The following is a 27,438-nucleotide window of genomic DNA, read 5'->3' on the forward strand; positions in this document are numbered from 1 at the left end:
TCAGGCTGATGGGTACATTTGCCAGCTCTCCCTCTGAGTGCTGTATCCCTCTGGCACTGGTGCCCCTTGCCCTGCGCTTTGGAGAGAATGCTCCAGGCTTCTCTCTCCTTCAGCTTTGTAGCAGCCACCTTTCTTTGGGACATTGGGCATGATTGACAAAAGGGACCTCGGGCTACTTCTCCCAGCATCCTTAGAAAGGAGAGGAGAGACATGGACTCCTTCATGTGGGCGTGGCCAGGGCCAAGGGAAGAAGACAGGCCTGATTCATGGGTGGAGACTGGGGCGTCTGTGCTGAGCTGAAAGAGGCGCTCATGTGGGGAGGAGGGCTCCAGAGGACTGAGGCAGGGAAACACCTCCGGCCCCATGTTCACCCAGGCCAGGATCTGAGGAAGATCTGGGGACCAAGTGGGCGCCATACTCATGCAGTGTGCATGATGATGGAAGCAGCAAAAGGAAAATGGAGGAAGGCTTGTCTCTGTCTTTCTTTTTTTCTCTCCATCTCTCTTTCTCTCTCTGTCTCTGTCTCTGCCTCTTTCTCTCTGTCTCTGTGTATGTGTGTGTCCCTTGTAGATGGCACTTGCCTGCCTTCAGAACAGGAAACGTCTTAGCTAAGCTCTGTGTCTCCTCCATTGCTGTCCTGCTTATTGCAGGGATCTGTGTTTATGGAAAGAAGGAAAGGGACAACTCAGGGAGAGCTGGTCCATCGTCAGGTCTCTTCCTCCTACTTCCTGCCCATTTAACGTGACCATCTTCCATGACGGCATCGCGGCTCAGCACGGTTCTGGACCTTGGTCCGCCCTACCTGTGGTGGGCTAATAAATCCACAGGAGCATCAGGCTCAGAGGCGTTATTGGACATACCGAACCAGACAGAACGAGAGGGGACTAGTCAGCAGGCAGGAGGCAGGAGGGGCCAACTCGGGTGAGCTTTGCAGGTTTACTTTTTATTCACCCGTCATCTCCTAGGCTTTGCTGCCAGTCATCACCCCTCTCCTGATGGTTTCTCATTCATTCTACTCCCTTTCGTGGCTCAGTGCCTTCTATCGCTCTCCCATGATGCTCTTCTCAGCAGTGGATGTGTTCCCTGCACAGTCTCTGTATAGAACTCAGGTCTGTCTATCATGACGTTGACTGCCAGTCTTAGACCCCCGGACAAAGAGTGTGTCACCGGAGGGCTCGTTAGGAGGGCAGCTCAGGCTCCTTGCCAGCCCCAGCATGAGCCCAGTGCTGCTTCCTGGCTCCCAGTGGCCGCTTCTCCGAGTGATGAAAGCACCAGGTAAGGCTCACTCAGCTCGTGATCCGTTAGCTTCTGGCTGGGGGTCACCTGGGCCCACCGGCTAATTGCCACTCTCCTTTTTCTGCAGTCGGAAAAGAAAAAAACCTGTAACTGGAATTGAGAATGGCGTTGCAATAAGGGAGGGTACGATGCTACAGGCAGGAGCATCAGCCGGGGCTGTGGCCAGCCCTGAACTGTGGGGGCTCTTTTTCATTTTATCAGTGCCGGCATCCCCAAGAAAAAAGTCCAACACTGATCTGCACCTGCTCTGTGGTACCCCTTTGAAAGTTTTCATGGGGATACAGAGGTCTAGAGTCTTGTCCAAAGTCCACGTCGAAGGAAGGCTCCGGGGAGACATTTCCTTTCCCAAGGCCTGCTGGCAACTTCTCCGCGGTCTGTGGGCCGGGACAGCAGCCTTGCTGTATGGATGGAGCTTAAGGGATTTGCTGAGGCTGGCAGGAAGATGGAAGCCAGGGGTCAGGCACTGAGGTCAGTTCCTTCTTCATGACATAGATCACAGCTATCTCCAAGTGGGAGCGGAAACCGGACATCCTGGATTGTTTACTGCCTCAGCAATGGCTATTTGTGATTGGGATGAAAAGTTATGGTCAAGGGTTGCTCATTAGACCCCACAGAGCCCTACCTGTTTACAGCAAAGGGCTTGGTCCTGGAGGGCCTGGTGGGAACAATCAGGTGGTCATGCTTCACATGGCCAGTGATGTCATGGGTTCCCCTCCCTCTCCGAATGCAATCCCCCTGTGATGAGTCCATAGACGGAGCTTGACCATGTTGTGATCAAAAGCCTCAAGGCACTGCAGCTGGCTGAGGTTGAGCCTTGGAAAACTGGTCCAGACAGGACCCCGGCTGGAGCCAGGCCGGCTGACTCGCTGGGCGAGGGTCTTCTTCCTTCCAGTTAGAACCTAATTGTTTTTGTGGTTGTCCATCCTTGTCTGACTCTGTGACCCCCACCTGGACACTGTAGTGCTCTGTCATTTCCTTCTCCAAGCATTTTACAGATGAGGAAACTGAGGTAAATAGGATTAAGTGCTTGCCCAGGATTGCCCTGCTAGTAAATGTCTGGGGCTGGATTTGAATTAGGAATGTGACTCTTTCTGACTCCAGGCCTAGTACCTACTGGATCACCTAGCTGTCCTCTGAAGCTTATGAAGTACTTCATGTATCTCAGTGATTCAGTAGAGTAGGTCTTGGTTTTGGTGTCACAGGATCCAAGTTCAAATCCTACCCTCAGCTAATGTATACCCTTAGCCAAGACATCTGACTTCTCTGGGCCTTGGTTTTCTTACCTATAAAATGGGGGAGTTAGTCTTAATCTCTCAATTCCCCTCTAATTCTAAATCTCTGTCTCTCTCTCTCTGTTTCTCTTTCTCTGTCTCTATCTCTGTCTCTCTGTTTCTCTCTCTCTCTCTCTCTCTCTCTCTCTCTCTCTCTCTGTTTTCCTCTATCTCTTTGTCTCTTTCTCTATCTCTATTTCTGCCTTTCTGTCTCTGGCTTCTCTCTCTCTTTCTTTCTGTCTGTCTATCTATCTTTCTCACTTTTACTCACATTCTCTCTTTTGTCCCATTTTCTGTGATCTATGTCTCACTTCTGTCATTTAACCCCTGCACAACTTCTGAAACAGAGCTCACTTCTGTGGGCCTCAGTTTCCTTACTTTTAAAATTAAAGGGATTTCTAAGTGCATTCTAAGTATAAGTCTGTATTCTTAGACCCTTTCCTCAATTTACAGCCTGAGATACTGAGGAGCCATGAAGCTGAATAATTTGCTTGAACCTGCCATCCCAGTGAGTAGATCATGGAGTCAAAATTATAAATGACTTTCCTTCCTTCTACTCCATTATTGTCTCAAAAACATTGCCCAGAAGATTCCAATAATGAAGACTAAAGAAATGAAGATAATTAAATCTTGCCTGTTACCTGTAAGGAAAGTTATTGGCTAATGGGAGATTTATTGAGATGCTAAAAGCCACCCATTGACATGTCTAAAGGTAATTATGATCTACAGCTCCAGTCACTCTATTCTTAACCCCCTCTTTAGAATCCCTTTTCTTGGGTTGCCCATTGCTTTCTTGGGGCCCAGTGGAAGGAATCCTTAATGTGACAGCAGAGCATTATGGACTAGGTTAGTCACTGGCTACATGACTTTATTACACTTTGGGCTTCATCTGTCTCACCCATAAAATAAGAGGTGAAACAAGGTCATTTACAACTCAAACATTTGTAGAAAGTCCAGTCTCCAGCTCTGGACAGCAGTGCCAACAAGCTCTGAGGATGTGGACATGGGTTCATGTCCACTGGGCAGCTAAGGGTGGAGAGCTCCCCATCAGAAGCCTGTGTGTTCAGAAACTTCTGAAGGATAATTTTGTCAGTCATAAATGAGCTAGGAATGGTATGATTGGATGAGGAGACTGATCCAAGACAATCAAAGATCTGTTTGAAACTTGAAATTTATTTCAAGTTATGAGCCAACTAATTGATACAAGAGGCAGTGCTGGCCAATGGAAAGGCCTTCAAGTCAAGGAGATCTGAGTAAAATTCTGATTTGGTTTACTGGCTGTGGGATTCTAGCCCGGTGCCTTAGACTCTCTATATGGCCAGAAAGCTTTTTAAGTCCTGTATTTCAGATTTGGCAAACAACTTTCCTCCTAGGAAAGGGAATTATTTCATTTGTTCTTGATCATAGGCTCTGTTAAAAATGGATCCCAAAACTATTTTTATTTCAAGTGTTGTCATAGGCTAAATGCAAAGGGTACTTAAAACTAAAAAAATGAGTTGAACCTATAAGAGAAAGGTGGACAAAAAGAAGGAGTAAATTGGCTGAAAATATCTTCAGTTATAGTTATTCACACACAGATAGTCACATGTATAGACCCTTATGCAAGTAGGGTATGTATATGTAAATAGCAGACATATATAGAGATCTATATACATACAGACAGACTGACAAAGATGGAGCAACAGAGGCAGAAATAGATAAAGAAGCAGAGAGATACAGAGAAAACATGGCACTGAATTCTCTATATTACACATAATATTAGAGAAAATAAAGTCATTGATCTTCCTAGATTCTGAAAAAGTTATCTTTCTCAAAATTCCTGCAAGTAATGGATTTATAGAAATCTAAGTCTGCCAGTGTCTAGTGGGATGGTCATGTGATATTGATAGGACTATTCCCTATAAATGATAAAATGATGGAAATAAAAGAACTGGGTCAGCAAGGTAAAAAAAAAAAAGCTGATTTAATCACTGTTTCAAAGAGGGAGAAGAATTAAAAGTCTTGTAATCTAGCAGTGATGACATTGTCAGTATGATTGGTTTCCTTTTGTACATCTCGGATCTGCAGCCGGGAATGAGGCACAGCCCCAAGATTAATGGCCCCAGGATGGCAGCTTTCTCTAGAAGGTGGATAGCTTCTTGGACAACCAGATAGATGAATGTTTCCATCTAGGGAGAACTTTTACTGAAAAAGAAATAAATGATAGCCATGAAAGAAACAAAATTAAGTACTTTGATACAGAAGATCATTCCTTTCCCAACTTTTTCATTCTTTTTCAAAACTTTCAGAGTCTGTGATCTCATTGGCGTGGGTGTACCTTTTCCCCCTAATGGTGTGTGGGATGCATCCCTTATGTGATGGACTTCTCCTCCTAGGATTGTGGGGATGGGTGGGGTACTTTGCTCACGGCCAGTGTGGTGTGTCTCCCTCAGCTTAGTAGGGCTGCTCTCTACATCAGACTCACAATGCATCACCAGTTCTCTATTCAGCACCGGGACCAAGGTGTTCCTTCTTATCTCCCCCCATACTTGAATTATTTCTTGAGCTGGACAGAGTCAGAGGGTGTTTTAAGCAAGTGGGAGCTAACCAGTTGATCCAACATGTAGGGCAGGTGACAAAGAAAAACTTGAATCAGGAATTTTAGCAAACTGCTTTCTTAACTACTTCCGATTTCCAGGATACTCCTCACTGCTTGGCAGAGCAGGGATTACATCCCTACTAGAAAGATTTTCTATCATTGGTAGACAATCCTGGCTGTCACACCAGGAGTGTTTAATTTCCTAGTGTTTCTGACAGTAAGAGAGCGTGCCTTATAGTCAGAAATGTCTTTGCTAGCTAGGATGGACCAGTAAGACTACAACTTTACTTTACATCAGGTAAAAAGGATCACAAAGAAAGTCTGCAATACTATCTGGCATGGCCAAAGAGCTTCCCCGGCTAGCAAGGAGTCACAAGTGAGATTTTTTGTAGACTCCACTCTGATCATTCTCCTCCATTCAGCTGGAGAATTCATTGTTTCCAGAATCTCAAACCTCAGTTACTAATTTTTCAATGACTTTTCATTTTCATCCTTAACTTGATGGATGTTTGGTACCATCCTTTTTACCCTCATGTTCCAGAATGCAAATTGAATCTCAGTGGTAGACCACATCTTCAGGATCACCAGCTGTCGATTGTGGAGGAGTTCTTATTTAATCAAAGGCTCCAACTGGTAATGCTTTTATAATGAGATTTATCAGATTTGGGCAGTGATATTGATTATTTGACTTGGTTAGGATCACGATCTCGGGGACATAATTGTTTCTGGGCATTGTCTGCCATCCATCCCATCTCTTGCCTTGAATGACCATGTGATTTTGCCCTGGAGATGCTGTGACTTGAATCATTGGTAACCACGCCTAACCACATTGTTGGGGTAATTGAAGATGAATGGCTGCTTATTAACTGAGTGAGTCATTCCAGCATTGTTTCCCACAAAAGGCATAATCTGCCTGTATCATTCATCAGCATGATAATACACCGTATTGTGTGTTGGTGGGATGGCAAATGCATTAAACAGTGAGAAATCCGAGTCTGCTATTTGTGTGCTCTGCACTTCAGTACTAACTCCTCTTCTACACTGCCTTTGAAACTTCTGGAATACTTAGGGGTTGGCTCTATTCTGAGATTATTTTAAAGGCATGTCAGGCAATGGATCAAGGTAGATAGTGCACTGGACTTGGAATCAGGAAAACTATATTCTTACTCAACTCAAATCTAGTTTCAGACAGTATGACCCTGAGCAAGTCACTTAACCCTACTTGCCTGTTTCTTCCTTTAAAAGGAGCTGGAAAAGGAAATAAGAAATCACTCTGGTATCTTTGCCAAGAAACCCCCCAAATGGGATTACAGTCAGACATGACAGAAATGACCGAACAACATGTAAAATGCATTGTAACATTGTTCATTGTTCTTTCTTCCATTTCTTTTTTGACCTCTAGTCATATCATGTGAATAAGATAAATTCAACCAAACATATGGCTTTAGAATGAGGAAATGGGGTTTAATATGTTCCATATTGCTTTTTAGTTACTTTTACATATGAAATGTCAAAGGCTTGATCAGCTCTGTGAATGGCAAAAATTGACATTGAGATGGCCCAAGATGAAAATACTTCTTAGTGGAGAGAACAATCAATCAACAAACATTTAGTAAGCAATTACTACTTGACAAGCATCGTGATTAGCATTGGGAATATAAAAACAGAAGAAATACTATAAAACTGTTTAGAATAAGTTTGTTTTATAAAATATTCTAAGGTGTACAAAGAGATATTCATCCCTTACCACATTTGATCCTTACCACAGGCCTCTGAGTTAGGTGCTCAGTTTTGTTTTGTTTTGGTTTAGTTTTTTTGCATTTATACAAATGAGTAAACTGAGGCTCTTAGAAATGGGGCCATTTCTCTAAGGTTTCACATTTAGCAGATGGGAGATTCCTGATTCCAAAATTTGAAGCACAGTTCCTGGCACATAGTAGGCCCCTAAGAATGTTTATTGATTGAATGACTAGCTAAAACCTATTAGGTAAAATGGGACACGTAAAGATGCATAGCATATTGCACATATATACGTATAGGTACATACATGTATGTGGATATATACTCATATTCATAGTTATACTCAGCTAAGCCAGCTTTGATAACTGAGCACATTCCCCTTGTACTCATAGCTCAGATATCTTAACAGAGAATTTTGTAGTATCATAGGGTCTAGAATTGGGAGGGATCTTAAAGACAACATTTTCCAGAAGAAGTTATTCCATGACAATTTAAAGCAATCATCTGAGTTTCTCACAGTACATAAAGGACATAAGATTGGAATCTTTGCTTTCCAATTCTAAATTCATCACTCTTTTCATTAAATCAATGCATCCATATCTTGAGATTAAGGGAAAGAGAATAAACAATAAACAAGGATTGTCAATACCAGGGTCAAATTTTAAAATTGATGAAATACAAGCCGGTAATATAGTAAGACAGGGAAAGAACTGATATTCTCTGTGTAGAAAATGGCAATTTGTATCAAGTTGTATTTCTTTTTTTCCAAAAGATAAGTTTCCTTGGAAAACTGACTTATGAGCCAAAGGGCCCATGTATCAGCAAAATTCTCAGTGTGGGTAAATGACACCTAAAGATATAGTATAAGGAACCATTTGTAAGTCAAGTTGTCTTTGTGACATTTGTGTCTCCTATATATGAGTGTGTGTGTTTGCGTGTATGTTCTTTACTAAGGTATGGGAGGGGTTGTGATCTCCCTTTCTGGAGGGAATTCGTATGCTGATGAAGCATTAAGGGATTGATGGATATTATCATTTCACTTTAAAAGACATATGGACTCTTACAACATATGCATGATAGTGGGGGAAGACTCCTCAGCAGTGATGGCTAAATATTTTGTTTTGGACTCTGACAGAATTTAAATTCAGTAAGATCTTTTTTCTCCTTTCTTTTCTCAACTTATAACACAGTCTCTGTGACATAGTAGGAACTTATTAAAGACTTATTGAGTGGTTTATTTCATATATTTAAATTTACTTTTCAGGAGAAAGATGAATAATATTAATTGAATAAATCTAATGGAGCTAGGGTACTGATATACAGGTGCTGAAGGATATATGATTGCACAGGGATGTGATGGGAGTACATCTATGAAATAATCACCTATAGATGCTGCTTTGTCCTCTGAGTAAGCCAGATGTAAAGATCCAAGAGACAGTGAAATGATTGCTTCTTTTGCACTTGTCACTAGATGCATGGAATTTTAAGCTAGTAGAAAATTAGAAATCATCTAGTTGAACTTTCTCATTTTCCATAAGTGGTAATGTGCCCCCAAAGGCAGAATCCCTTGCCTAAGGCCACACCAGCTATGAGAAGCTGAGGTAGGATTTGCAGGGCTGCTCCTGAAGTTGGACTGCTTCAACTTCAAAGACACTGAATATTAGCCATATCAGAGCACTGACTGATACTGTGAAGGATCCCTCTGAGCACACTCAGAGAAATCCATCAGTAAGCAAGTATTTCTTAATTTATGTTGATGTTTGGTTTTGTCCACTTTTTTTGATGTCATTTTGAATTTTCTTGGTAAAGATACTCCAGTTTTTTGCCATTTCTTTCTCCAGTTCATTTTACACATGAGAAGCTGGGCAAACAGGATTAAATGATTTGTCCAGGATTGTATACCTAATAAGTTCTGAGGCTAGATTTGAACTCAAGAGGATGAGATTTCCTGACTTCAGGCTTGATACTCTCTCCACTATACCATTAGCTGCTCTTCTTAAGTACAACATATATGCTAGATACAAGGTATTAAGTACTTGGGATATAGGTTCAAATAATTTTTTGCAACTCTTGAAACTTACACATTGCTTATTTAAGGAAAATTTAGTTTAATGAATGGACTCACTAAGAAAGTTTGATTTTATACCATATATTTAAAGGATGGAAGCAAGGACTGGTTTCAGGAGAACAAATAGCAAATGAATAGCATCAAGTAGCACCATAAAAATGGTGTCAGCCTTGCTCCAGTGCTGAAATGAATAAAATAGCAAAAAGGTGTTTAAAACCATGTTAGAATCAAGAAGATTGAAGAAGAGTGAAGGCTACTACTGAGAACTGGAGTGATAAGAACTGGCAAGAGAGAGAAGGCAGAGCTGATTAATGTTTATTTTACTTCTATTTTATCACCTAAGGGGGATGATGTTGGAATTGGAAAGGACAGAACATAATGGCCAATAGTGAACTGATACACAAAATAAGTAATGACATAATAAGGCAGAATTTAGTTTGATGAGTTTAAGACATATAGCCTCAATGAATTACATCACTGTGTTTTAAAAGAAATAATAGATGTGAATGCTGAGGTATTATTAGTAATATTTTCAAAATACAAACACTGGGGGATATCATAGGACTGAAAAAGGACAGTTGATGTATTAATTTTCAAAATCAGGAAGAGAATATAATCAACAACTGTTAAATCAGGAATTGCCTTCAATTCCTGGGGGGGGGAGGAATTTTAAAACTGATATTACAGTGATAATTAATAAACCTCTAGAAAAGGAAGTGGAGATGACAAAAAACAACTATTGGCATAATCAATATGTGATACCTGGCTTTTTTATTCCTTTCTGACTAATTAAACTGATAGTTTGAGTCAATATTGTAGATATATGATTTTAGGGAGACATTTCATAAAGCCTTCCATGTTTATTTTTACATTATTTTTTGTGTAAATCATTATTTTTATATTATAATCACATTGTTATTTTAATTATTATTCTAGAACAAGTAATAATAATGATTAAACATTAAATACATTATTTTTATGTAAGATCTAAAGAAGCATTAGCTAGAAATACTTTTGGAGCTGGTAGAATGGGTCATTTCAAAGATTTGTCATTAATGATTGATGTTCACTTGAAGGAGGCACTAGTATTGTGGTTTAATAGCCTTGCTGGGTCTTGTTTTGCTTAACATTCATCAAATCCTTTGATGAAGGCAGTAAAGGCCCGTTTATCAAATATGCAGATGAGTCAAAGGTAGGAGGAAGAACTCATCCTGGCTGACAGAATCAGAGTGTTTTTTTAAAGATTCATAGACTGGAATTTACCGTGGATTGTCTTGGGACCAAGTATGAAGGCTTATGCTTTAGTTTGAAAGATCAAACCCACAAAAGTGGGTAGAAACACACACAACTGGACAACAGTTTGTCTGAGAAAACGATCTGAGAAATTTCATGACCTCCTGAATAGCAAGTTTTAACCACCAGGTTTTTAGTTTAACTTTCAAGAAACCAAATGCAAACTTATTTGCCATGAAGACAATGGTCAGGAAAAAGAAGAGGATCATTGTGATGTGTGTGGTCTGTCCTGATGAGGTCACACTTGGAATGTTGTGTTCATTTGCATTTTTAAAAGGCTATTGATGAGTTGGACCTGGTCTTTGAGAAGGAAACCAGGATGGTAAAGGGCATCAGATTTGTCACACATGGGGATCGGTTGAAGAAGATGAAAATCTTTAGCCTGGAGAAAAGACATCTCAGTGGAATCATGAGAGCCATTGAAAATGAGAGGGGAATTAGACAGGTTTGGTTAGGAACCAGAGACTAGCACTAGGAGCTCTGGGTGGGGAGGAGGGGAAGTTACAGAGGTGAGCTTAAGCTTGATGTGAGAGGAAAGGAGGAATCCTAGAAACTAGAAATATCCAAAGTGAGGCTAGAGTGACTGAAAAATGAACACTATCATTATGGATGACCATCTCTTTGATATGTTGCAAAAGAATTTCTGTGCAGGTAAGTCCTGGTTTAGATGGCTGTAGAAGCCAGGCTTTTTTATAGCTCTGTTTCTGTGATCAAATTTCCTCTTAAGAATTAATATTTCATGGTACTGTAATAGAGCGTGGGTGGCACCCCTCTGTCAGGAGAAACATTGAGAAAGCCTGACTTTTAAGTGTTAGGGATGGAAAGTTTGCCCAGGATTTGTCTCTCCTGTCAGATATCAGGGTGTAGAGAATTTGAGCCCCACAGTTTACCATAGATATTCATATCATCTGAATTCTAACTGTTGGATTTTGAAAATTGGCTAGTAATTTCTTTCTTTTTCTTTTTTTGGGGTAATTTTGCTAAACCCTTTGACAGTTAAAAACTCAAATTCATGATTTTCTGTTAGAGGGGATTTTACTATATAGCAATTTTTCTGACAATTTTAGTTTGTGAGTTTGTAGTGTCATAGAATGTTGGACACATGCAGAAAGTATCCTCTAATATATGTGGTCAGGAAGAAAAATATGCATTGTGGGATTATGTCAATAGTTGTTTTTTGTGATTCCCACTTCTTTTTCAAGAGATTTATCAGTTATCACTGTAATATAAGTTGGAAAGTTCTTCCAGGAATTGAAGGCAATGCCTAGTATAACATTTGCTAATTATATTCCCTTCTTAATTTTGACTTGTTTAAATTTCAGAGCTACTCTCTTCTCTATAGTTACATGTTATTTTCAACCATTAAGTCAAGAATTCTTTAATTTCTAATTTTTAGAAAAAAATTAACAATAACTTTTTATTTCCTAAATACACTCAAAGATAGTTGTCAACATTCACCTTTCAAAACCTTGTTTTCCAAATTTTTCTCCCTTTCTTCCCACCTTCCCGCTTAGACAACAAGTAATCCGATATAGAGTAAACATGTGCCATTCTTCTAAACACGTTTCCACAATTATCATGCTGCACAAGTAAAATCAGATCAAAAAGGGAAAAAATGAGAAAGAAAAAAAAAAACAAACAAATAACAACAAAAAAGATGGAAATGCTATGTTGTGAGCCATAATCAGTCCCCATAGTCTTCTCTCTGGGTGCAGATGGCTCTCTCTATCACAAGTCTATTGGAATTGGGGAGGCAATAATTTTTGAGATGTTCCAGGGAATGGTCTTTCATTCACTTATTCAACTACATAGACACACAAGACACATGAAAACTAAAACAACAACAAAAATGCCTGAATTCAAGGAATTTGCTTGTCATTAACCAAGTGAACCTCAGGCAGCAGTGCAATATGCTTGAACCTAGTGCATGGAAAAAACTATGAATCTGTAGTAAGATCACATGAATTCACATCTTCATTGCCCTTGGGACTTCATGTCCTTGAGCATTTGGATTTCTTTGGCCCTTTATTTCCTCATTTCTAAAGTGAATGATGAGACTCATTGGCTTCAAAAATCCCTTTCAGTTCTAAATCTCTGAACAAATGCTCACATGATTACACTGAATAAACAGTAAACTTATTTTCTAAAAAGATTTTTGTTTAATGGATGTAATGGTCTATATTAACCAGTTTTATTCTAGCGCCTTATCTTGGCTTGGAATTGACCCATGGATATCAAGTTTATGCCAGTGGAATATAATATTTTATAGAAACTGCAAAGCTCAAAGACTGGGAGCATGTGGCTCAGACTGCTAACTGCGAACCCACTTGTCTAAAGGGAAAGAAGAAACAAGTGAGTTGAGTCACTACTGAGTAAAGAATGATTTAGCCACAACCAATGAAACAAAGGAAAAAATACTAATCTTAGGTGAATAATCCTTAGTCCTGGTCTTTCCCTTCTGCTTTCACCATGATAATTTTAGAGTTCTATAAAGATAGGCAGAGGCTCCTGAGAAATACAATGTTTTTATATAGCCAACTAAGAAAACTAGAAGTTATTTCTCTGTCAAATAATCTACAAATTGAAGTACTATTGAGTTTACCAAACCACATAAAAATATTCTTGTAATAATTTGAAATAGTGAGAGGCAGGTTGCAGATAAATAAAAGAAGAGGTCATGGGTCCTTGGAAAGGCAAATAAGGAAGCTGAAAGTTTAGATTTTATTTTATGTCCAAAGACAAGAAGAAACATTATTCCATGGAGAGCTAATCATTGTGGTGCTGTTCTTTCGCAAACCATGGTGATGTTAAGAAATGCTCTGAATAATTGAACAAAATCCTTCCAATTTTCCATTGTAAACTTTGATACTTTGAGATTTGAGTGTGAAAGGTGGTTAAAAAAAAAGACTGAAAGAAAAAGACAATGTCACAAACATAATAACTGATAGAAAGGCAAAGATGTGTATATTGTGTATGAGAGTTATTCTTATGTAATAGGAATAATTTATTCCATTAGAGAGGGGGAAGATTTTGGACAAGTCAAGCATTAATTAATATTACAGAAAAGTTGAAAAGTAGGAATGTGCTAGCAGGGCAGTACCAACTGATTACTGATGTGGAAGTCATGTCAAATACTACTATCTCTTTGTAGCTAAATGAGAATATCTAGAATAAAAATCAAAATCAGTATCAAATTAAAAGAAAGGTGCAAGAAATAGTGAAATTACCATAAGCAATTACAATCATTACCTTTAAATTGATAATTCATGTGAACCAACAATGAGGAGAGAGAGACCGAGAGACCAAAAGAAACAGAGACTGAGGTGGAGACAAAGACAGAGAAACAGAGAGATGGCTTTGTTGTGGAAAATGAGGGTTCTGGAATCACTGGAACCAGAAAATCCTTGATCTTGTCAAGGGGAGAGAGATGGTAGACACAGGCAATATCAGTTTATACAACAAACATATTTTGAAACACTATGAAAAAAGATGGAGAGGTATTGCAAGGAATATCCCTTTTCTTATTCTTTCTTTTAAAAATATTAAATATTAAAATATTAAATTAAATTATTTTAATTTCTGAAAACTGGCCAAAATCATGTCCCTCCAAATAACATTTCTTGTACTATATTAAATTGTCAATGTTTGTGTAACAAATCCTTGAAGTTTAAACATCAAAAACTGTAGTGTGCTTTCTATAGCTCCCACCCTGAGATGCCAAAATATACCATCCAGCCTAGTTCTCTGGAGGATTTTGGGACCAGCCTGAGTCCTTGGTCTTAGTGGAGGAGTAATGAAGGAGTCCATTTATTTCAAGTCTTCTTAGCCCTTAAATATTAATTAAGATATGATTACATCATTACAGCACACTAAGCATGTGCCACCTAGAGAACCATTACATCACCACAGCACACTGCACAAGTGCTAACTGTAAGCACCCTGCTAATGATATATAAATACCTCAAATTGTAAACATCTCTTGCTTCAAGTAGAACACAGGTGGTCACACCCTCATTGACTTCTCAGGAAGGTTGAGAGCGCTTAGGGGAGGTAGGGAGCCAAACCAGACATTATCAACAGGTTCCCTCTGGACTGAAGGGTCTTATACCTTACCCAGAGTTGTCCCACTATCTACAGCCTCTACAAAAAACAATAAAAATCCAGTCAAAAAGTAATGACTTGACACCTTACAAAATGCTAGTTACCAATAAAGTTAAATACCAAAAAAAAAAAAAAATCAAAGTTGTTATAACAACAAAATAAGTGATTCAAATTGAGTGCCATTTTACACTTATTCTAATAATAAGCATGAGTGCCTATTGCACTTTATAATTGTTTGCTTTGAATATTTACTTTATAAATTTACTAACATCTTATCACTAGACTATAAATTATGGGTTTGCTGATTAAATGGTGCTTAAATATTAAAACAGAAAGACAAAAGCAACAATCACACAAATTGCTTTGTTTTGTCAAAACAAGTCTTTAACAAAGTAGCCTAAAACACCTAATTTAAGTGAGTCACACACTCATCCTCCATTAGTTTTTGACTTAAAAAATAGTAATTTTTGTCAAGGGATCTCATTGTTTATAATGCTGAACTTTTGTTTTTATTTTAACATTCATAGAATGTCTATTCTTGAACATTTTTATCTTTAAGGTACTGTACAATGAAGTTCCCTTTAAAATAAGTTAACAGAAGTGATTTAGGAATGGCTAAGATCTTTCCAAATTCTTTTTTCTCTTTTGACTTATAAACTTAAGATACTCTATTATTTGAAAACCTAAAGAAAATTATATCCAAGTGTATTTTCCTAAAAATGCAATGTTTATAATAATATGTCTTTTCTTTTTTCTTAAAAAAAATATGTATCCAAAATTCAGCTGTGTCATTTAGAAAGATAAACAATACATGGGATTAAAAAAAGGAGAAAAACTGAAATAAATTTAACCTATAACCCTAAATCTTTTTTTTTCTAATTTACAAGTATTATAAGCTTGGCATTAATATTGTAATCACACACCTGTAGCAAAGCTTACACTTTTTAACATATGTACTTACATTTAAGATAAGTTAGTTAAATTAAAAATAAATTATGTAATTTAATTGACCCTTACATGCTTTTCCTCTGGGAAGCATTAGCTGAACTTTGGCTTTTTCTGTCCAACTAGTTAACTCTGACTATCCTCCCCCCCAACACTTTAAAAATGAAATTGTTGCAATAGTTAAAGTTTTGTTTTTCTTAAGTGGAATTCAATCATCTTTATATATTTATTATTGTTTGGAGTTAATCATATTGGGGGAAAGATTAGATACTATACTTTACATATATTGCAAATTAGAAAGAATATTAGGAATAGAAGCAAATTAAAGTTTAAGGAGTATAGAAAGAATCAATTAATTTTGAAAACAGTACAATTTGGGGTGAAAACATAGACATCACATGGAAACTTGAAAGCTATACTTCTGAACTTTTTTTTCAAAAATCCTTAGAATTCAAGGCTTGAAATAAATGTAAAGTTGAAAACAGTGCAATAATTTGAACCTAGTAAGAAACTTCTTTTTAATAAAGAATTCCAAGTAAAATGAAATTTCATAAAATCTTATCTTCAACAAAATATATTACAGTGTACATATCAAACACAAATTCTATCATTTCAAGGCATTAGAAAACAGCAAGTAATCTAATATATGTTAAACATGTGCAATTCTTCTAAACATATTTCCACATTTATCATGCTGCACAAGAAAAATAAGCTCAAAATGGAAAAAAAATGAGAAAGTAAAACAAAGCAAGCAGACAGCAACAGAAAAGATGAAAATGCTTTGTTGTGATCCACATTAAGTTTCCATAGTCCTCTCTCTGAAAGCAGATGGCTCTCTACATCACAAGTCTATTGCAATTGTTCTGAATCACCTCATTATTGAAAAGAGCCCAATCAGAGTTGATCCCTATTTAACCTATATCAAAGTAAGGTTGAAATGAGATCATAATTTAGACTTAAAGAGTGATAATATAAGCAAAGTAGAAGAATAAAGGACAGTCTACTTCTTAGATCTATAGAGAAGGAAGGAATTTCTGCTCAAAGAAGAATTAGAATACAATATAGAATGCAAAATGATAATTTTGATTATGTCAAAGTTAAAAGTTTTTTTTTTTCTTCAAACAAAACCAATGCAGACAAGATTAGAAGGGAAGCAACAAACTAGGAAAACATTTTTACCCAAGGTTTCTGATAAATGTCATGTTTCTAAAATATATTGAGAATTGACTCAAATGTATAAGAATTGAAGCCATTCTCCAAATGATAAATGATCAAAGAATAAGAAGACTTTTCAGATGAAGAAATTAAAACCACTTTTAGTCACATAAAAAAAATTTTCTAAATCAGAGGTCATCAAACTTTTTAATAGGGGGCCAGTTCACTGTCCCTCAAACTGTTGGAAGGCTGGACTATAGTAAAAACAAAAACTTTGTTTTGTGGGCCTTTAAATAAAGAAACTTCATAGCCCTGGGTAAGGGGGATAATGTCCTCAGCTGCTGCATCTGGTCCGTGGGCCGTAGTTTGAGGACCCTTGCCTCTAAAGCATTATTCATCAGAGAAAAGCAAATTAAGACAACTCTGACGTACCACTACACATCTCTCAGATTGGCTAGGAAAACATAATGATAAATGTTGGAGGAGATGTGAGAAAAGTGGGACAGTGATACACTGCTGATGCAGTTGTGAAGTGATCCAACTATTCTGAAGAGCAATTTGGAACTATGCCTAAAAAGCTATCAAGTTTTGCATACCCTTTGATTGTGCAGTGTCTGCACTGGGACTTCATCCCAAAGAGATCATAAAAAAGATGAAAGAACCCACATGTGCAAAAATGTTTGTAGCAGCACTTTTTGTAGTGGCTAGAAACTGGAAACCAAGTGGATGTCCATTAGTTGGGGAATGGCTGGATAAGTTATGGTGTGTGAATATTATGAAATATTATTATTCTACAAGAAATTATCAGTAGTATGATTTCAGAGAGGGCCTGAAGAGACTTACAGGAACTGATAATAAGTGAAGTGAGTAGAACAGAGAGAACATTGTGCACAGCAACAAGATTATGCAATAATAAGTTCTGACAAATGTGGCTCTTTTCAACAATGAGGTGATTCAGGACAGTTTCAATGGACTTGTGATGAAGGAGCCATCTGCACCCAGAAAGGACTGTGGGGACTGAGTGTGCATACCAACATAGTATTTTCATCTTTTTTGTTGTTGTTGCTTGCTTTTTGTTTTATTTCTCATTTTTTCCTTTTTTGTTGATTTTTCTCATGAGGCATGATGATTTTAGATACACACACATATATGTATATATACATATACATATATATACACATACATCGTTTTATAGTATTGGAATTTATTGTTTTTTTAAATGTTTGGTAAAATTCACTTGTAAATGCATCTGGCCTGGAGATTTTTTTTAGGGTGTTCCTTGATGTCTTGTTCAATTTTTTCTAAAATGGGGTTAAGTATTTTATTTCCTTTTCTTTTGTTAATCTGGGGTATTTTTTTTTTTTTTTGGTAAATATTCATTCAGTTCACTTGTATTGCTAGGTTCATTGGCATACAGTTGAGCCAAATAGCTTCTAATTATTCTTTTAGTTTCCTTTTCATTGATATTGAATTTTGATGCTGAGAATTTGTTTTTTTCTTTGTGTTTAAAAAATCAAATTAATTAAAAAAATAACTATTTTCGTTCTCTTGGATGAACTTATTGGTTGTTTTGAAGATGTGGTTTTTGACACAATCATTCTTTAAGATTAGTTTGTTTAGTTTCCATTTAGTATTTAATCTATCTTTCCATGGCCCATTATTGCATCATGATCTGAAAATGGTGCATTTACTATTCTCCCTTTATGTATTGGATAGTAAGATTTTTTTACCCTAACACATCATCAGGTTTTGTGTAGATGCATGTACCCCTGAGGAAATTTTTTTTCTTTTTTCTTATAACAAAATAAATTTTTTAAAAGTCATATTCCTATCTCCATTTAATTTCTTCAGATGACTATCATATCTAACTTTTCTCAAATTCTGTTCACTTTCTTAACTTCTTTCTTATTTATTTTGTGGTTATAGTTACATAATTCTGACAAAAGTAGGTTGACATCTCCCATCATTATAATTTTGCTGTTTATTTCTTCCTCTAACTCACTTAATTTCTTCTTTGAGAATTTGGACACCATTCTACTTGGTGCATATGTGTTTAGTACTGATATTGCTTCATTTCATGTTATTTTTAGCGAGATGTAGTTTCCTTCCTTATCTCTTTTAATTAGATCTATTTTTTTTTTGTATTTGCTTTGTCTGAGATCAAGATTGTTGTCCCTGCTTTTGTTATTTCAGCTGAAGAATAATAGATTCTGTTCTAGCTTTTTATCTTTACTCTCTGTGAATCTCTTTGCTTCAAATATGTTTCTACTAAACAACATATTGTAGGATTCTACTTTTTAAATCCATTCTGATATCTGTTTTCATTTTATGGGAAAGTTCATCCCATTCACATTCACAGTTATGATTACCAGCTGTGTATTTCCATCTATCCTTTTTTCTTCCATGTTCATACATCTTTTTCTTTTTTACCCTGTTCTTTCTCACCAATGTTTTGTTTCTGACCTACCCTGCCCTCAATTTGCCTTCCCTTCTATTACCCTTCTTCCTATCTCTTTTCCCCTTTCTCTTTCTACTTCCATATAGACTACAATAAAGTTCTATACTTATCTTAGTGTATATATTATTACCTCTTTGAACAAATCCAATGAGATTAAAGTTCAAACAATGCCTCTTTTATTGTAATAGGTCTTGTGCCTTTTCATGTGATATAATTTAATCTATTCTGTTTCCCCTTCCTTTTTTCCCAGTACAATCTCTTAATAGTTTTAAATATTATCACATCAAAATCAACTTAATTACACCTTTCATTTCTCTCTCTCTCTCTCTCTCTCTCTCTCTCTCTCTCTCTCTATATATATATATATATATATATATTATATATATATATCCCATTCTAATTGAACTAATAAAGATATAGCTCTCTAGAGCTACAAGTATCATCTTCCTATGTAGAGATGTAAACAGTTTAACCTTTAAATAACATTTTCTTTTTTTTCTTTCCTGTTTTTATTTTTATTCTTTTCTTGAAGCTTATATTTGAAGATCAATTTTATGTTTAATTTTGGTCTTTTCATAAAAAAAACAAAACAAAACAAAACTGAAAGCCCCCTATTTCATTGATCATCTTGTCTTTCCCCCTGAAAGATTATATTCAATTTTGTTAGGTATTTCAGTTTTGATTTTAATCCAAGTGCCTCTGCTTCATAGAATATCATATTCCAGGCCCTCCAATCCTTTAATGTGGAGACCTATATTTACTGGGTAATCCTGATTGTGACCCCTCATTATTTGAATTATGTCTTTCTGGTTGCCTGCATTGTTTTCTTCTTTATCTTGTTATTCTAGAATATGGTCACAATATTCCTTGAAGTTTCCATTGTGAGATTTCTTTTAGGAAGTGATTGATAAATTCTTTCAATGATTCTTTGTTCTCTGGTTCTAGGATATCAAGACAGTTTTCCTTGATGATTCCTTAAAAGATGCTTTGTAGACTATTTTTTTTTAATCACGGCTTTCAGGTTACCCAATATTTTAAAATTATCTCTCCTGAATCTATTTTTCAGATTAGGTGTTTTCCCAATGAAATTAACCTTTTTTTATAGTCCCCCCCTTTTTTTTTTGCTTTATTGTATCTTGATTTTTTATAAAGTCATAAGCTTTCATTTGCTCAGTGTTACGGGATCACAGAATGTGTGTAACAAGGAATCATAGAAGAAGACTAGAAAGATAGCAAGAAATTAGGTTATGAGGCAAATAAAGCTATCTTCATTTAGTTTACCCCAAAATAATATAAGCATCCAACAAATGAACATTAATTAAATATTTCTTCTATGTTAAGCTCTATGTCTAATGCTGAGATTACAAGTCCCTAGCCTCAGGGAATTTACATTCTATTCTGCATAATTATTGCTTAGAGGAGAGTGTTGTTCTCTAGTTATTCTATGTTCAGAGCCCAATAGGCAGGCATACCATCCCCTGAGATGGGTGGGCAAGCTGAATTGTTCCCTTTTTTGCCCCACCTAATGGCAGGTCAGTGAATATTTCACTCTCACTCCTTGGCTATGGGACAAAATCCTTGGATTTTGGTTACTAAACAGAAAGCTGCTTCCTCCCTGTTGTCACCAGGGTTTCTTGGGGTCTACTTTCTGAGCTTAAGCTAGGTAAGTATAGGCTGCATTAGTCTTCTCATTATTTCACTCTCTCTCTCGGGTTGAAAGATTTCCAAGTTCCCTAGGTGTCAGCTGATTTCTTCTAGCATTTCCAAGGATGGCTAAGCAGGCTGACATCCAACAAGCCTTTTCCCCACATAGACTTGCTGCAGAAAATTATAAGCACACAATTCTCACAGCTTCTTGAGAGGGCAAGGGGCTGACTCAAGAAGAAGCTGTCTCATATTGGTGAGGTGCACATCTTCAATAAAGCACAGACTTGCACAGGATCTAATCTACACGATTCCTCCTTGACAATTAATTGCTGCTCAGCAGCTTCAAAGGAGAACACAGCCTTGCACATCAGAGCCAGTAGCATTGTCATGCGTTGTGACTGTAATACAGTGGGCTGCAGACTAGGAAGTGAACCCTAATTAATTTTCTTTCTGACACAATTCATTTCACTGCCACATTTCTCCTAGTGGGAGAACAATAAAATGATGCTAAACCAGTGAATAGGTAGAAAAAGGAAGATATTCTGAGAAGATGTCTAGTGCAGACAGATGCTCAAGACTATCTACTTTTTGACTTTGGGGCCTGTTCTTATTAGGACTTTAAAAAGCTATCAGTATTCCAGAGAGTATAAGAAGGAGGCTTGGACCATAAAAGTTTTCTTGCAGTATTCAGATGGTAAACAATCCCAAACACAGACTATTCATGGATATCTATCCATTAGTCAACAAGCATTAGTAAACTAATAAATATGTGGATAGTGTGGATTTAGTTTTCCTAGGTTTTAACAAAGCTTTTGACATAGTATCTAATACTTTATTTTTAGATATAATGGTCTCTATTATGATAGAAAACAGAGCTTTTCTAAGCTAGACAATAAAGCCATTTAATAGCTCCAGAGTTTTTGTGATCAAATCAAATTGTAACTGCCAATGATTCAATGTCTCATTGGCAGAAGACTCTTGTGCGATACTTCAACAATTTGTGCTTGGATTTGTGATATTTTATGATACTTAGATGAATGGATATTTAACATATTCCTCAAATTCAAAGATAAAATGAAGTTGGGCAAGATAGCTAACACAATAGATAAAAGAGTTAGGATCCAAAAAAATTCTTAAGAAGGCAGCCATTGGACTGCATGTAGTTAGAAAATACCAAAAGAGTAAATGTTAGTTCTCCTTTGAATAAAAACATAGTAACAGGCAAAATGGAGTCATCAAAAGAAGAATCATACTTTTTTAGCAGTTGTTCTAAGGGGGAAAAAAGAAATTTGGATTTTTTAGTGGACCACAAGTCAATATGAACCAATAGTTTTATGTGGCATCCAAAAAAGTTAATGAGAAATTATGATGAATTAAGGAAGCATTGATAAATGAGGAGATCAAAAATGTATTTGCTACGTGTGTGTAGCTACATGCTACAAGCACTATGCGTGGCCCTAGAAATAACAAATGCAATAAGACAGTTCCTCTCCTCAAGGAGCTTGCACTCAGAAAGATAACATTTATAGAATTTTTAGACCACAGGGACAAAAAAAGAGAAAGGGTGAAATCAAAGAAAAGCAAGACTGAAGTGGTACTTCCAAAAATGGTGATCCTGAGAAGGGATTCACCAATGACAATAGGAAATTCATGTTGCTTACTAGAATAAGGAAGTGTGTGCCAATAGTTTTCAATTATTTCAAAGAGAAAAGAGGTTAGGCTCATTTCCTTTGGTCCCAATGGGCTGAACTAAGAAATCGGAATAAGTGGGAAAGTGGCAACTTTGGACTCTAGGTCAGAAAAAGAACTCAAATAATATTCTAATAGACCTATCTCAATGGAAAATTTTGTCTCTCAAGAAACTGGATTCCTCTTCTAGGATATCATCAAGCACATCCTGAAAGGCCAATTGTTGAATTTGATAAAATTGTGATTCCTACTAGGCATGGATCAAGAAAGATGCTGCTCAGTTCTCTTTAAACTCTTAAATTCTTTGATCTAAATAAAGATGATGAAGATATTGGGCCACTTTAAACTCAGAAGCCTTCAAAATTTCAGCCAGAATAATTCTTATTAGGTATAGTTCTGAAATGGTGAAAAGATATGAACAGAGACTTTTCAGTGAAGAGAATAAAAGCAATTTTAGTCATATGGAAAAAAATGTTTTAAATCACTATTGATTAGAGAAATGCAAATTAAGATAATTCTGAGGTACCATTTCATATCTCTCAGGCTAAAATGATAGGAAAAAATAATGATAAATGTTAGAGGGGATGTGAGGAAAACTGGAACAACTAATTGTTTGTAAAGTTGTGAACTGATTCAACCATTCTGGAGAAGAATTTGTAACTATATCCAAAGGGCTATCAAACTAAGCATACCCTTTCATCCAGCAGTGTCTCTACTGGATCTGTATCCCAAAGAGATCATGAAGGAGGAAAAAGGACCTATTTGCACAAAAATGTATGTAACAGTCCTTTTTGTAGAGGCAAGAAACTGTAAATTGGATGAATGAATGCCCCTCAGTTAAGGAATGGTATATGAATGTAATGTGATATTATTATCCTATAAAAAATGACAATTTCAGAAATGATTTCAGAAAAGCCTGATGAACTAATGTTAAATGAATTGAGCAGAAGGAACCTGTGTCAGGCTGCACAGAACAGTAACAAGATTATGTGATGATCAGCTGTGAGGAACTTGTCTCTTTTCAATAATGAGATGATTCAAGGAAATTCCAATAGACTTGTGATGGAAAAAGCCTTTTGCATCCAAGAAGAGAACTATCAAGACTGACTGTGGATCACAGTATAGTATTGTCATCTTTGTTGTTGTTTTTTTACTTTTTTTTCTTGTGTTTTTTCCCCCTTTGATCTAATTCTTATTTTTTAATATGAGGAATATGGATATAGGTTTAGAAGAATTACACATTTAAATTATATCAGATTGCTTTCTGTCTAGGGGAAGAGGAAGATGGAGAAAGGGAGAAAAAATAGGAACACAAGGTTTTGCAAAAGTAAAAGTCAAAAACTATCTTTGCATGTGTTTGGAATAAATAAAATTAATTTTGAAAAATGAATGTTGAAGACTATATTTACTAATAATTTAAGAAAATAAAATATTGTTGAATAATTATAAAAAGAATAGATCTGGTCATCTCTCCCTTTGTTCTAAAATTTTTCAGACTCTCCTTTTAACCTAGTAGAGACATTTTTTTCCCCCTTCCTGGCATTTCAAGCCCTTTTAAATCTAGCATTATCATACAGCTTGTCAATGTTATGATATATTGAACTTTTCTGTCCTTTGATACTCTCCAAATGCACTGTCTTTTCTTGATTCTAACTTGGCTCATTTTGTTTCCTAGGCCTGAGATAGTTTATTTCCTTCTCTTTGATTGTTAAACTAAAGATCTATTCAAATGCTATCTCCTTCAGGAAACCTGCTCTTATTTTCATGTTCTTCCTGTGACCTCATAATTCACTACATTTTTCAATTTTCTAATTATCTTATCCCATAATATTGGGCATTATAATTCACAGGATCATTTAATTAGGGATTCAAAATGCCTTCCAGGCAATTTAGTCAGCCTTCCTCATTTTAGAGTTGAGAAAACCCAGTCCCAGAGAAATTAAACGTTTAGTCAATGTCTCCATGTTGATTTAGTTTGTCCTTCATTCTTGAAGAGAACCATGATATCAGGTAGGTGAAACCATCACATGCAAGTAAATTGGCATGAGTAATGGAAGATTGTGCAAAGTCATCAGCTTCACTCACTCTCATTCAGAGTCATTTGGGTCTAGTAGACTGAAAATGTAGATAAAGATGACTGGAATAGCTCTGGATACAGTGGAAGATATTGGTCTTTTAAAACAAATATCTTTAAGAGGTCTCAGTATGACTGACACAATGATTTGTGAATTGTTCCTTGTTGATCATTACCTTCATGACATTAAACTTACAGAAACTACCTTTCACCTCACTTTCATAGGATGGTGGTCACAGAGCCCCAGCATATTATCCAAGGGCAGCCAAACAATAACCATCCAGGACAAAAACTTCTTCATTAGTTTATTCATCCCACTCTACATTCACATTTCCAGTAGGTGGAATCAGGATTGTACAGGGAATGCATTTTACTTTTCCCATATCCTGGAGGACCAATCAGCAGCCAGACATCATTTTTAAATTTTTTGGGAAGGGACAACTTCAAAGTGGTACGCTAATCCCTCAAGCATCACCCTTAAGAAATAAAAGTGCAAGGATGGGCTTGTACTACATCATACACTTTCTGTGCCTCCAGGAGAGCTGTAGGCTGGTTGCTTCTCTGAGGTCATTTTGGGAATCCTGACCAGGCTGGTGACCATCTTCCTATAAAGCTTTCAGCTTGGAGCAATCCTTTTTCTCCTGGCTGGAGGCCTTTGCTTTACTCAGGTCAGCAAGAGCACACCAGACTGCTCAAAAGGGGGAGGACTCTGAAAGACTTCTTAAAATTCATCAAACACTATGTAATTAAAGTCCCAGTAGCAACAAGGGTGCTTACATGATCAAGGTCAGTGGATGTTGGGTTTTAATGGCAAATACCCATGGCTGAGGTTGTGGTACATTGTTTGGTACTGATACCACTCACTCTGTACCGGGGTCTGGGCCAAGTCTGCACATTTACTCATTTGGCAGCATGCCCAGAAGGAGGAGGAACAGAAAAGCTTCTCTCAGGAGAAATGAAAAAGGAGACAGAGGGCTGGAAGAAAGAAATGCAGATGGGGAAGGAACAAGTTAGCAAGCTAAGTAAATAGTAGTAACAAGTGATAAAAAGAATGTATGTTTAACTTAGTCCAAAAAATAAATGAAGGAAGAGAAGGAGGGCTAGAAGAAAGATATATAGATGGAGAAGGAACAAGTTAATGAGCTAAATAAATAGTAGTAACAAGTGATAAAGAAAATGTATCTTTAACTTAGATCAAAAAATAAATGGAGGAGGAGAAGCAGGGCTGGAAGAAAGAGATACAAATGGAGAAGGAACAAATTAGTGAGCTAAGTAAATAATAGTAACAAGTGGTAAAGAGAATGTATCTTTAACCTAGTCCAAAAAATATCAGTCTGGGAGAAGAAGACCCCTGGAGTTTCTGGTCAAAACAGAAACAATTACTATTTGCATTCACTCTGAGCCCAAGCAATGACTAAGTGGAGCTTGACCAGATACCTTTGTTGGTCAGTCAATGAAAGCTGGAGTGATTTGGATTTAAGACATGATCCTTTAGAAAGAAATCAAGTTGATAAAATTCAAGATATCTTCTGAGGTTTTAGTGAGAGAAGCAAAGAGAGAGAAAAAGGAAGGGAAGGGAAGGCAAGGGAAGACAAAGAAAGGGAAGGCAAGAGAAAGTAAGGGAAGACAAAGGAAGGAAAGGGAAGTCAGGCCAAGGCAAGGGAAGGCAAGGCAGGGAAAGGCAAGGGAAGGAAATGCAAAGAATGGCAAGGGAAGGCAAGGGTAGTGACCTTTATTGTCCCAATGTCCAATTCTACTTGGATCCCCAGAGTGGCAGCTCTCTTTCCTACTCATAGAGGTTGGTTTTTGTCCTTCATTCTCTCTTTTAAAAATATTTTTATTAAAGCTTTTTATTTACAAAATATATGCTTGGGTAATTTTTCAACACTGACTCTTGCTAAATCTTGTATTCCAAATATTCCCCTCCTCCCCCTGCTCTTCCCTAGATGGCAGGTAAACCAATATATGTTAAATAAGTTAAAATATATGTAAATCCAATATAGGAATACATAATTATACAATTATCTAGCTGCATAAGAAAAATCAAATCAAAAAGGAAAAATAAATGGGAAAAAAATAAAATTCAAGCAAACAACAACAGATAGATTGAAAATGCTATGTTGTGGTCCACATTCAGTTCCCACAGTCCTCTTTTTGGGTGCAGATGGCTCTCTTTATCACAAGATTATTGGAACTCATCTGAATCATCACATTTTTGGAAAGAACCATGTCCATCAGAACTGATCATCATATAATCTTGTTGTTGCCATGTACAATGATTTCCTGGTTATACTCACTTCACTTAGCATCAGTTCATGTAAATCTCCCCAGGCTTCTCTGAAATCATCCTGCTGATCATTTCTTAAAGATTGGCATAGTACTAAATAAGTAGATTAATTTAGGTAGTACTGTCATTTTTATTATATCTGCTTGGTTTACCCATGAGCACTTGATATTTCCCCAATTGTTTAGATCTGACTTTATTTGTGTAGAAAGTGTTGTATTCTTGCTGCTAGAATTTGTTGATAATATATGAAAATGCTAATTATTTCTGTGGATTTATTTTGTATCCTGCAACTTTGCTAAAGTTGTGTATTGTTTCTAGTAGTTTTTTAGTTGATCTCTAGAGTTTTTTAAGTATATCATCATATCATCTGCAAAGAGTGATATTTTGGTTTCCTCATTACCTATTCTAATTACTTTAATCTCTTTTTCATCTCTTAATGCCAAAACTAACATTTCTAATGTAATATTGAATAGTAATGGTGACAGTGAGCAATGTTGTTTCAACCCAATCTTATTGGGAATGGTTCTAGTTTATCCCCATTACATATGTTTGCTGATGGTTTTAAATAGATACTATTGATCATTTTAAGGACAAGTCCATTTATTCCTATGCTCTCAGAGTTTTGTTTTAATAGGAATGGGTGTTGGATTTTATCAAATGTTTTTCTGCATCTATTGAGATGATCATATGGTTTTTGTTAATTTGGCTATTGATATAGTCAATTATGCTAATAGTTTTCCTAATATTGAACCAGCCCTGCATTCCTGGTATAAATCCTACTTGGTCATCATGTATTATCCTGGGGATGGTTTTCTTTCATCTCTTTGCTAATATTT

The 27,438-nt window shown here is 36.6% G+C and overlaps 1 long non-coding RNA gene across 1 annotated transcript in view; it reads left to right on the top strand.

The window, feature by feature from the left end:
- The first annotated feature begins 10,552 nt into the window (after positions 1-10,552).
- Positions 10,553-27,438, top strand: part of LOC127547218 (uncharacterized) — a 98,133-nt gene continuing 81,247 nt past the window's right edge. Inside the window, exon 1 of the long non-coding RNA XR_007950096.1 lies at positions 10,553-10,897. This is a non-coding gene — a long non-coding RNA (uncharacterized LOC127547218). The remainder of the gene's footprint in view (positions 10,898-27,438) is intronic.

The sequence above is a fragment of the Antechinus flavipes genome, chromosome 2, assembly GCF_016432865.1.
Source record: "Antechinus flavipes isolate AdamAnt ecotype Samford, QLD, Australia chromosome 2, AdamAnt_v2, whole genome shotgun sequence".
NCBI lineage: Eukaryota > Metazoa > Chordata > Mammalia > Dasyuromorphia > Dasyuridae > Antechinus > Antechinus flavipes.